The sequence below is a fragment of the Catharus ustulatus genome, chromosome 13, assembly GCF_009819885.2.
Source record: "Catharus ustulatus isolate bCatUst1 chromosome 13, bCatUst1.pri.v2, whole genome shotgun sequence".
Classification (NCBI taxonomy): Eukaryota; Metazoa; Chordata; class Aves; order Passeriformes; family Turdidae; genus Catharus; species Catharus ustulatus.
The window spans coordinates 14,165,390-14,178,207 of NC_046233.1; the positions used below are offsets into that span (position 1 = coordinate 14,165,390).

At 42.5% G+C, this 12,818-nt stretch overlaps 1 protein-coding gene across 3 annotated transcripts in view; it reads right to left on the minus strand.

Moving 5' to 3' along the window:
- CACNA2D3 (calcium voltage-gated channel auxiliary subunit alpha2delta 3) overlaps positions 1-12,818 on the minus strand; it is a 396,474-nt gene that overhangs the window by 261,040 nt on the left and 122,616 nt on the right. The window lies entirely within an intron of this gene.

Below are 12,818 nucleotides of genomic sequence, written 5' to 3' on the forward strand. Positions count from 1 at the left end.
TTTTTTTCCTGGAGGAGAGTTCAGTATCATTGACCAATGAGCCTTATAAATAAAAGCATTAACTCCAGCACTGCCTGTTCCCCTAAGCACTTCAGCATCTTTCACTTTCAGCATTCTGTACCTGCATTTAGTTTCTGATACAAGTACAAGTACATACAGAATTAAATAAAGGTTTCAAACAGGTTTTTTTTTTAAATATACTTTCCAGAGAACTCAGAAAACACATGAGCCTGGCAGAACACACATCTCAGACACACAGCTTTGATGAGAGACAGAGGGTGCCTTTGTAGAAGACTTAACAAATAGAAAACAACAATCCCTGTACATCACTCCTGCTTGTACTGTCAGATACGTACTGAATATCCATGGATAAAGGAAAGCTAAGCCTGAGCAGCATTTTTGAGATGAGTCTTGATAGGATCAAACTCCTCAGATCTGTCACTTGCCTTTGGCAATCACTTAAACCAAGGAGAGTCATTTTCTCACAACATTCTCTGAGATTTTGACAGGATTGGGAATGTAGGAGTAAGTCTGACTGCCAGTGAGAGCCCTGCTAGTGCTGAGGGCAGGGCAAAGGCACAGGGCTGGGACTCCTGCTGACCTTGTCTGCAGCACAAAGCTGAAAGCTACAGTAATTTCACGAATACAAGCCGCACCAATTTGACTAAGATTTTGCTCCTAAACCGGAAATGCGGCTAATAATCAGGAGCGGCTAATACAACCTCAGAAGTGCCTGCCAGAGTGCTGAGCCGAGCAGCTGCAAAGTCGGCATTTTGCGATTGTTACAAATCGCTACTTTGTTGCACTGCGGGTGGAGCCTGGCTCCCTGCAGGTAGCACGGGGGGCGGGGAGAGAGGCGGGAGAGCTCTCTTTCCTCCTCTGCCACAGCCCAGGGGAGAGACGGGGGGGGCCCGGCGCCGCCATTGCTGTGGCCCGGGGAGGGGGGTGGAAGCCCGCGCCGCCATTGCTGCGGCCCGGGGAGGGGGCGGGAAGCGCGCGCCGCCATTGCTGCGGCTCGGGGAGCCGACGGGAGCCCCGCGCAGCCATTGCCGCGGCTCGGGGAGCCGACGGGGTGCTTTGTCCCTGCCCGCCGCCGCCGCGGCAGGAGCGGGGAAACTCCGTCCCTGCCCGCCGCCGGCGCCACGGGCGCGGGAAAGCTCCGTCCCCGCCCGCCGCCGCTGCTGTAGGAGCAGGGGAAGCTCCGTCCCTGCCTGCCACCGCGGGGCAGCGCCGACCCGGGGTGACCGAGCCCAGTGGCAGCGGCGGCCGGCCCCGAGCGGCAGCACCGGGCTGGGCCACCTGACCCCGTCAGCGGCCCCTAGCGGGCCGAGCCTGCACAGCCTTAGCTCAGCCAGTAAACCCCGCCCTCCCGCGGTTCTGTTACTAATTGCACGCGGGTCCTCGCTGTGAACGACAAAGCGGCTTATATTCGGGTGCGGCTTATCTATGGACAAAAACCGAAATGTTTGCCAACACCCAGAGATGCGGCTTATACTCAGTGCGGCTTGTATTCGTGAATTTACTGTAATTTAAAAGCATTTTCAGAAAATGGCAAGCTTATTTTTTATTTTTTTTTCCTGTGAGAGAGGGATGTCCAGTACTTTCAAGGCCACAACTCTGAACAAAAGAAGTCAAAAATCTGCCTAACATGAAGTGAATTTCAATGTCAAATTCCTGTTTGCTATCACCAATATGCCAAACATTAAGCACTGGCAACTTGAACTTCACCTTGTATGTCATTTCTCTGGCTCTTTAGCTGCTTTCCTGGTTAGTTAGAATTGAAATTGATAGGCCCATAAACATCTATGAGAGACACCCTAAACGCATCATCTCTGTCTGCTCTGACAACAATAAGCCAAGTTCTCTAAGGTTTACAGCAATCTCAAGGAGTGCATGTTTTTCAAATACATTGTGATCTTTTTTCCTCATCTATGCAGCATTTCTCCCTCACTCCCAGTGCATACTTGTTTTCCCTGACTTCTCTGAAACCTGTTTTAAAATTTTATTTGAATGTTACCTACTCTTCTGCTCTCTCCAAGCAAAGGTAATGGCTCTTAGAGAGACTTGCAAAAAGATTACTGTCAGTACTCTTGAAACACCAAGATATTAACACTTAACAGCTTTGCCTTTACACCCTATTTAGGTATTTCTCCTTCTCCAGCCTTCTTCCCTGCACTTTACAGTCTTCTGACACCTAACCTTTTTCTGCACTGTTTCTGCTTTCTCTGCATCCTCCACATCCTTCCTTCTACAAAACCAGGTTTGTCCCATTTAACCTGTTCTGCCTGCTGGTACATCCCTGCCCAGGGCAGGCTCTGGGGGTGGGATCACCTCTTCCCAGAGCACAGTCTGCTTTGAAATGCAGGAAAGCTTCCAGTTGCTCAGTTTAAACTGTGACACACACGGTACCCACGCTGTTCTGACTGGGTGGAAAGGCAAAAACATTGGCTGAATCTATTCTGGTTTGGGCAGTCTCAGAAGGAATGCTGGGCATTTTGAGAGTAACTTGTTCTGGAGTCTCAGGTAAAGTTCTTGCAAGTTTTACCCTCCCTCTCAGTTTGATATGACAAATTTCATTCTAATTTTAAGGATTTAGTACTGTTATTGATTTTCTGCTAAATGTTCATTTCATACTGTCTCTCTCCTTTCTCTTTTTCTCCAATTACCTGCTTGAAAATGAACATATCTGTATTCATGTGACTGGTTTCTCCTGGTACATCATTATCTCCTTATCTGAACAATAGTTGCTTATTTCTCTGTCTGTTCTATCAGAGTTAAGTTAAAGAATTGCCTTGCAAAAACAATAAATGCAACAATTCCGTGCTGCAAACAACAAATTGTTTTCTCACTATTCTAAACAGAATTTCACTTTTATTTATAAAACCCGTAAGTTTGTGTGAATAGGCAAGAATCTTGGCTTTTAATTATTTTAAACATGTCCCTAATGCTTACAAGCTGCATACAAAGAGCATTAAAAACACAACCTGGAGATGAGATAATTAATGACTCGAGAATGGGAAAGGCAAGGCTGTATAGGTGGTATCTGTATGTAAATACTTTCTGTTCCATCTTGGTGCTGTTAGATGTGACCTGTTAATCTTCTTAGTTTTGGAAAACACCTTTCTTTTTTTGCAGAATTGTGCCAGAGAGGAAAAGATTTATGCTGCTGTTCAAAGCTATCCTCTGAATCAAGCAGGAGAGACACTCAGATTAGAGTCTCTGAGATCCAAACCGACTGCCCCATCCATCAGGCTTTTCTGAGCTGAGCCTCTCACTAGCTCTTCTGCTGAATTGTTTCATATAATACAAATAATTTAATATTCACTAGAGAAGCAACTTGAACAGGTTGCTCATATCCTGAGAGCCCCTCCTATGTGATTATGAGTTGCTGTGAAGGTTTCTCTTGCTCAGGAAAACCTTTGGGATGTCTCAATGTTTAATCAGAGAACGTGAAATTTTGAAAACAGCCATGGGATGATAAAGCTATTTCCTTCTCATTGTTGGTAGCAAGCAAACATAATAAAGGACCAAATAAATATAAAAGGTAAAATCTCAGGAATACAGCATTATCAGCCCAGTCACACAGTTCTTTGACAACTCCAGGTTTCAGATTTCTGTAATTATTTACAGCACATAACACAAGGCAAAAGCAATGGGTCCATATTTTATAGGTAAAACTGAATTTATAGAGTGTTCTTCAGCACACACCTCACACACTTGAGATAGAGACTGCTGTTCTGGGAGAGGTTGGCAAGAATAAATCCAGAAATGTCTGCCTTAAGGGTACCAAGAGGAAAAGTCCTGCGGCTCAAGTGAGAAATACCAACCTCCAGAAATCTGTGCCAAACCTCCTCAGAAGCAGAGAAAATTATTTGCAGTGACAAATTCAGACCAGAGCTGCCGGTTTCTCTGCTGTCAAGCCCTGTGTAGACAGGACAGCTATTGAACCAGGCAGGCAGAGAATTGCTGCTCTTTTTGGATGGCTCACTTGTATAAGGCAGAACTGCACCAAAATTACAAAGTTGCTGAAAAATATTCCCCCTGCATCTCTGCTTCTGAGACAGCAAGTTAAAGTCTGCTCTTCTTTGCTTAAAGTCACTCCTTGTCAACAGAAGTTATGAACAAACAAAAATAAAATCACTCTAGTTATTTACATTTGATTTGTTTGTAAGAGAACACGGTTCTTAGCAAGATAAATGTGCCGAAGGACGAAAAGTAATAGAAATTATCCACTGATAATAGTTGTCTTAAAACATCAAAAATATTCTCTCAGTGCTCAAAAATCCCCAAACTACAAAACTCTAAAGTGCAAAAAATAACAAAGTCATTTAATATTAAAAGATGAGCTAAAATATTGCTAGGCTGGCTTCACGGAACCTTGTTTCTCTTCTTCTCCTCACTTGCCAGAAAGTCAGAAGGCATAAAAGCTTTGAAATTAAAATAACCACAAGAGTGCATGGCCTCTCTTTCTCTGTACTCTCTTTCTGATACTTAATCCCTGCCATGCATGCAGAGTGAAGGCCAAGTGGAACTCTTCCTGTGAAGATTACTTTGTGCATGAATTCTGCTGCATTTTTTAACCAGTTATATCTGAATTCACTGATGCCTCAATAGTTTCATTGCCATTTCAGTTTTCCTCCTGCCAACCTCAACAAATAAGCAGGAAAGAGTAGACAAGATAAAATGCTCTCCAATGAAAGGGCTGAAAATCTGAAAATCAATTTGTTGCAGTATTAGAGCAGTTGGGAACTCCTTAATTTGAGTTCACAGAAATCAGTAAGAATAATACAAAACTAAGAACTGCAAAGAGGAACCTTTTATTTCTTTCAGAAAACACAAAATGGAAGTATTTTATGAAAGAAAAAAAAACACCAAAGAAAAACTAACAACAAATAAAAACTTCAACAGATGCTTTCATGATTTAAATGTGGTCTGCTGGGCCTTGTAGCTCATTAGCTCACTAGACACATTTCTGTGCGCTTTTTCCTTCCTTTTAACTTTTTAACAGCACTGGGCCTTTGGTGATGCAGCCAGTTTTTAAGAACATTCTGGATCCTATGCTTACTGTCTTTCCTTGATCTCCCTTATCTTTTGACCAGTATGGAAGAATTCAAACTACAGTAATTTCACAATTATAAGCCGCACCATTTTGACTAAAATTTTGGTCCGAACCCAAAGTGCGGCTTATAATCAGGTGCGGCTTATATATGGACAAAGAACGAAAAGTTGCTGTTTTAGTTTGGAGGACAGGTGTCTGTTGAGAAAGGCAGGAGTTTCTCTTTGAAATGGAGAATGTAAACCCCCTTCCTCCAAATTATTGTAATTTTGAAATCAAGGGGCTTTCAGGCAAAAATATGGGAATTAGCAATAACAGTTCTTTTCTAGGGAAATTAAAATAGAAATACAGTACTACAAAGAAACAAACTCCAAACCCTGACAAAGGCAGAGTACAACCTGACATCGTCAGGCAGGGTGTTGGCAGCAGTCCCATTAAATGGTGATTGCAGTCCCCTTGCAGTGATAGATGTGGTTCAGTTGGAGCAGTGCTCCTGCAGAAGGTGCAGTTTCCCTCCGCAGGTCCAGTGGTGATGTGGAGAAATCCGGTTTTCCTCTGGAGTCCAGTGGAGAAAGGGGCTCCCTTAGTGTCCCAAAACCTCTGTTTTTATCTTGGTAAGAAATGTTGGGCACTTCCCCCTGGCTGGAGCAACTCCCAATGGGATGCAGTAATTTTATCAGTCCCACAGTGGGACTCAATGGCCATTAGCAGAAAATGACTGGCTGGAGGAAGGATGGGTTGTGAAAAGATAAAGAACAATGCCCTGCCTGGTTTCAATGGATGGCCCATTAGCAAATTATCTGCCATTGAGATAAGGATCGCTGTCCCCACCCTCAACAGATGGTGATAGAACTGATACCTTTGATCACACTCTGTATTGTAACATGCGGCTTATAATCAGGTGCGGCTTATGTATGGACAAAAAACCAAAAAGTTGCTGAAACCCAGAAGTGCGGCTTATAATCAGTGCGGCTTATAATCGTGAAATTACTGTATTCTGATTAAGAAGCACACCTCTGTAGGTCCTGGCAGCATTTTACATCCTAGCTGTATCCAAACTATGCCTCCAGCTGGATGAACAAACCCACAGAGACCCCAAGTGTCAGAGTGAGATGGAGACAACTCCTTGAGAGCAGATCCTGGGTGAGGCACCTCAGGAAAGAGCTCCAGAGGCAGATTTGACAGATGAATAAACTGCAGTGCTATGCAACTACTTCTGCAGGGGGTGTGCAGAAGTTAACAGCTCAGATTTGTGGGAGCTAGGGATCTCTTCCTCCTCTTGCCTTATTGGAAGTCCCAGCTGCAGTGCCCACATCCCACCCAACAGAGCTGACAGCTCCTGGACCTGCAAAAGGTCTCAAAGCCTGAAAAGGAATTTAGGATGTTTCCACTGGAAGGCTTGGAGTTTAGACAAGCTGAATTCTGATTTAGAAAATAAGCAGCTTGGATAAATAACCCATGCACCACATCAAACTTCAGATGCTGCACTGCTAGTTTAAAAGCACTTTTCAAAAAGAAGTCATTTCAATCACTGGTTACAAGTGCTTGAAATCTAACAGGCTTCCCCTTCCCATTGAGGATGTTCAGGACTCTTCAAGATCCGACTTCAGACTACTGGACATTATTCTAACAGCTAGGAAAATATTAATAGACTGTAAATCTAGTTATCATGTGCCTCATGCAATATTAGTGAGATAAACACACAAACAGACTTGTCTGAAATACTAACAGAAAAGTAATGCTTGTGTTATAATGTGAGTTTCATTAGATTATGTGGAATAGCTGTTCTCAATTATCCTTTGTCCTTGTATTTTTCAGTACCTGATGTCAATGTAATTATCATCTATTTGTTTAATTTTTTATTAAATGCCTAAGCATTTACTAATCCATCTTTATAAATTTTTGTCTGGTATCATTATATGAAGTAAACATTTAGGTCAATTTTTTTTTAAAAGTAGCATCAATTTAGTCTGTGATTTTATATCTATATTTAAGCTCCGTATCTAACGGCTGAATTGCAAAATTAGAAGTCAGGCAGCTCCCCTTAAACAATAAACTATTGAGTAATATTAACAGTTGGAGGATTAGACCCAGAAGCTGTAAACCACATGAACTGGACTAATTTTGTTCCTCAGCCCTCTTTTACTATTTGTGCTTTCTCCTAAACATCTGAAGTCTTACTTTTTTGTAGCTTTTCAAAATATGTATAAAAAAGCACATTGTTCACATGTGTAAACCACTGGAAACCCCTTAACTCTCCATCTGCTGATTTCACAAGATTTTTTATGTAGCCAACACACAGTCTGAGAGTAAGGATGTGATTTTTCAAGGACACAAAATGCAATTTGAAGTTAACAGACAGCAAAATCTGGCAGACAGGTACCTAACTCTGGTGTCGTTTTGTAAACCTTTTCCTTAAGGCTCAGCCATATGTTATAGATCTTAGAAAAATGAATAACAAAAAACAGCCTTACACCAGTTTTCCTTTCTTATTCCACTAAATTAACTTTAAGAGTATTCTTAAAAGAAACTAAATTTTCCTAAAAACTCTTTGTTTAACCCTTTTCTAGTCTTTGGGCCTAAAACAGAAATAAGATCAACCATCTTAACCCATTAGCAGTTGAATCTCTCCTATCTTATGCAGGAAGTAAAACTACAACAATCAGAAAAATAAAATCTGGTAATTCTGGTGCATCAGCTGTGCACGGCCTTTGATCCTAGCAGAAGAAATAACCTTGCATTTTATCATCACATCACACACATGCAGAGAAAACTCAGCAGGAATGTAAAGCAAATGAACTAACGAACTTAATTAACACACAGAAAATAAAAGAACTAGCCTGCAGATGTGTATTTGTAGTGAACTCAGTCAGCAAATCAACAGTAGTCATGACAAAACTTTATATGACTTCCTCCTGTCTCTGGGGTCAGAAGTACAAAAACTGGATAGGAACTAAGTTATTTTAAATCTTTCTTCTAAAATTAATGGATTTTTTTCTTTGTTTGGAAGAAACAAAGCAAAAGTTATTTAGAACTCCAGCACAAGCCCCAAGGCTGAGAATCCACTTCCTGAGATGATGGGAACCCAGAAAGAGACCAAGCCTGAGAGAGGGACCCGGCCCTGCCTCTGCCCTGATGGTGACACAACAGGTGAGTGTGCACAGAGTGACAGTGACACTGCTGTGTGTGTGTGTGTGTGCGCACAGAGTGACAGTGACACTGCTGTGTGTGTGCACAGAGTGACAGTGACACTGCTGTGTGTGAGTGTGTGCACAGAGTGACAGTGACACTGCTCTGTGTGTGTGTGTGCACAGAGTGACAGTGACACTGCTCTGTGTGTGTGCACAGAGTGACAGTGACACTGCTCTGTGTGTGTGCACAGAGTGACAGTGACACTGCTGTGTGTGTGCACAGTGACAGTGACACTGCTGTGTGTGTGTGTGTGCACAGAGTGACAGTGACACTGCTGTGTGTGTGTGTGTGCACAGAGTGACAGTGACACTGCTGTGTGTGTGTGTGTGCACAGAGTGACAGTGACACTGCTCTGTGTGTGTGTGCACAGAGTGACAGTGACACTGCTGTGTGTGTGTGTGTGTGCACAGAGTGACAGTGACACTGTTCTGTGTGTGTGTGCACAGAGTGACAGTGACACTGCTCTGTGTGTGTGTGTGTGCACAGAGTGACAGTGACACTGCTGTGTGTGTGTGTGTGCACAGAGTGACAGTGACACTGCTGTGTGTGTGTGTGTGTGCACAGAGTCACAGTGACACTGCTGTGTGTGTGTGCACAGTGACAGTGCTGTGTGTGTGTGCACAGAGTGACAGTGACACTGCTGTGTGTGTGTGCACAGTGACAGTGCTGTGTGTGTGTGTGTGCACAGAGTGACAGTGACACTGCTGTGTGTGTGTGTGTGCACAGAGTGACAGTGACACTGCTGTGTGTGTGTGTGCACAGAGTGAGAGTGACACTGCTGTGAGTGTGTGTGCACAGAGTGACAGTGACACTGCTGTGTGTGTGTGTGCACAGAGTGAGAGTGACACTGCTGTGAGTGTGTGTGTGTGCACAGAGCTCAGTGACAGTGACACTGCTGTGTGAGTGTGCACAGGGCTCAGTGACACCGCTGTGTATGTGTGTGTGTGTGCACAGAGCTCAGTGACACTGCTGTGTGTGTGCACAGTGACAGTGACACTGCTGTGTGTGTGTGTGCACAGAGTGACAGTGACACTGCTGTGTGTGTGTGCACAGAGTGACAGTGACACTGCTGTGTGAGTGTGCACAGTGACAGTGACACTGCTGTGTGTGTGTGTGTGTGCATAGTGACAGTGACACTGCTGTGTGTGTGTGTGTGTGCATAGTGACAGTGACACTGCTGTGTGTGTGTGTGTGCACAGAGTGACAGTGACACTGCTCTGTGTGTGTGTGCATAGTGACAGTGACACTGCTGTGTGTGTGTGTGTGCACAGAGTGACAGTGACACTGCTCTGTGTGTGTGTGCACAGAGTGACAGTGACACTGCTCTGTGTGTGTGTGCACAGAGTGACAGTGACACTGCTGTGTGTGTGTGTGTGTGTGCACAGAGTGACAGTGACACTGCTGTGTGTGTGTGTGTGTGCACAGAGTCACAGTGACACTGCTGTGTGTGTGTGCACAGTGACAGTGCTGTGTGTGTGTGCACAGTGACAGTGACACTGCTGTGTGTGTGTGCACAGTGACAGTGACACTGCTGTGTGTGTGTGCACAGAGTGACAGTGACACTGCTGTGTGTGTGTGTGTGTGTGCACAGAGCTCAGTGACAGTGACACTGCTGTGTGTGTGTGTGTGTGCACAGAGTGACAGTGACACTGCTGTGTGAGTGTGCACAGGGCTCAGTGACACTGCTGTGTGTGTGTGTGTGTGTGCACAGAGCTCAGTGACAGTGACACTGCTGTGTGTGTGTACGGTGACAGTGACACTGCTGTGTGTGTGTGCACAGAGTGACAGTGACACTGCTGTGTGTGTGTGTGTGTGCACAGAGCTCAGTCACAGTGACACTGCTGTGTGTGTGTGCACAGGGCTCAGTGACACTGGTGGCACAGGGAGCCCAGGGCTCCCCTCCCACTGCAGGGGGCAGAGCTGCTGTCACCTTGCTGCATTTCACAGAAACCCAGCAGTGTTTCTGCACAGAGGTAATAAAAGATCAGGAGGCCAAATTTCAGTTAACAACAATTACAAATTATTTGATTTTTTTTTTTAATAGATCATCCCCTAGCAGAAATGTTTCCCTCTTACTTATCTTCCTCCAAATATTTTTCTCTGGCAAATGGCTAAGCCAATATAATGAAAGGATGATTGTAGAATCACTCCAAAACCTGCAGCAGTCAGTGCTCTTGCATTCCTGCTGGGGATATGAGAATGGCAGTTGAAGCTGATCTCTATGCTGGGGGTTTTACATTTTGTTAAATTCACAAAATCGGGGGAATGGCTTCATTTCAAACGAAGGTGAGCACACAGCCATTCTCATATAAAGGAAGAGAAGCAATTCTTTACACCTGTGAATATATTGTGACAGGGCAACTTGCTTAGTAATACAAAAGGTAACTTACTGTACATCCTCAAATACATTAGGCATGACTAAAGAAATTCCACTTATAAACTTGAAAATTATATTTAATAATACAGAACTTGCATCAATACCCATGAGGTAAGAAAACCCTGGACTGAGACTCAAATATAAGTAGCGTTTAGATGGCTATTTCCTTAAAGCCTCACATCCCTAAAAGGAAAAAAAAGAATCTCCCAAACCCCAAATATTGCAAGGTAAATCTTTCAAGTCTGCTCTCACCGATTCATAGTTTGGCCATTACTCAAACATGTAATGTATAATGCTGATGAGTTAAACATCACATTGCCCATTTTGATTTATTCCTTTCAATTCCCTGGGAATTTTATTTATGTTTATAACCACAAGGTTGGTGGTGCCAATAGATTCAATCCAGAGATAGATAGTTGAGTGCTTAGGTCATTACAGTGTATTGATTAGAATACCTATGGAATAACTAAGGTCAAAACTAAAAATGTTAGTAACAAAAATGCCCAGAAGGGATGAGGTTTAGTCTAACCGTGTAATCCAGTTTCAGCATTGCTGAAGAGAATACCAGTAGTCTAAAAGGTGAACTCCTACAGTTACTATTTTATTTAAGTTGGTGTGCTTTTCCACAGTCAATAAAAATATTAATATCATTTCATTTCTCCCTTTTATCATTTTTATGTTCTAAAATAATATTATCTATGCTGTCCCCAAGATAGAGAAGACCAAATCCACTACAGTGTTTCTGTGAACCATAACAAGGCAGTTCACATCTTGGGAAACACACACAGCACAGAGGAAGCAAAAGATCAGGAGGCCAAATTTCAGTTAACAGTAATTCTAAATTATTTCTTTTCTTTTTAATAGAACATCTCCTAGCATAAGATGTTACCCTCTTTATTATATTTCTCCAAAGCAAAAAAAACCAAAAAAACTTTATTGTAGTTTCTGAATTTCCAGAATATGTGAGCACAAAGAGCACAGGCTGGCGCTGTATCATATATCACTAATTCAAAGCATTTAATCCTGTCTTCCACAAGTCGACCAAAGCAATACAAATGCCAAAAAATTTCTCTTTGATAGCAGAATTGTATACACTGTACATTACATAAGCCTTCTGTCCCCTTCCACTTGAATGTACACTATCAAATCATCCTGGCCATTACTTTCTATTGAACAGATGGTATTATGAGATTTTTGATAAAGAACAACAATCACCCAGCAAGGGTTGCAAAGGGGTCGCTGAAACCAAGATTAACAATTGATTAGCTTTAATGGACCGTGACAGTAATAAACAACAGAGCTCCACACAAAGATTTGATTGTCCTGTTAATGCTGCTGACACAAATGGCCTTTAACTGGCTTCCTGAAAGTGTTAATATCGCCAGAGCCTGGCAAATGAAGGACTTTGTCAAAGTGAGAACTGTCCTGCAGTGAAGAAGCATTTACTGCAGCCCTCTAAAACATCTTCCATAAAGTGTGTTTCTGATTTATTCAGATAATGGTTCCTATTTCTCCAAGGCTTAAAGTTCAACAAAATGATATGCAGCACACCCTGCAAGGCTGGTGTATAATAGAACTCTAAAGCATTTGAATACAGAACCCAGCACTCCTTGAATATGCAACAATAATGTGAATTATTATTTTCAGTGGGTTCATTTTACCCTTACTCCAACCTGGGCTGAGAGATCTCAGTATCACAGCCTTCTAAACTCAGTTTGTTTATGCTTGGTTCTAATAAGTTGACTCTATTTTTTCTTCCCTTCTGCACAGAAATCAGTAATTTGCATCATATTTTCAATAAAATAAAGTGGTTTTTGATTACTGGAAGTAACCATGGTAAAATCTGAAAACAGAACTTAACAGATCTGTTTATTTCTTAGATGCACATATGGGAAAATGTCTATGGAAAAAGTCTCTGTTTCCTTTAATTTGTTAAGCCCAAAATTTAAATAGACTTAGGGCAAATATTCACAGAAGGTTTTAAAACTAGGTAGAGGGAAAGTAGACAAAACTCCACCTAGCATGACATTCAAGAAACCATGGATATAGGAATTCAATTAAAGGTAAGGAAGTATTTACTCATCTAAGCACTGAGTAAGACTTTCTGTTAAACTTCCAATGTCAGGTTAAATTACTTGGTTTCTAAAATCAACTTTTTTAAAAAATTATTATTTCCTTTTAAATTATGTGTTG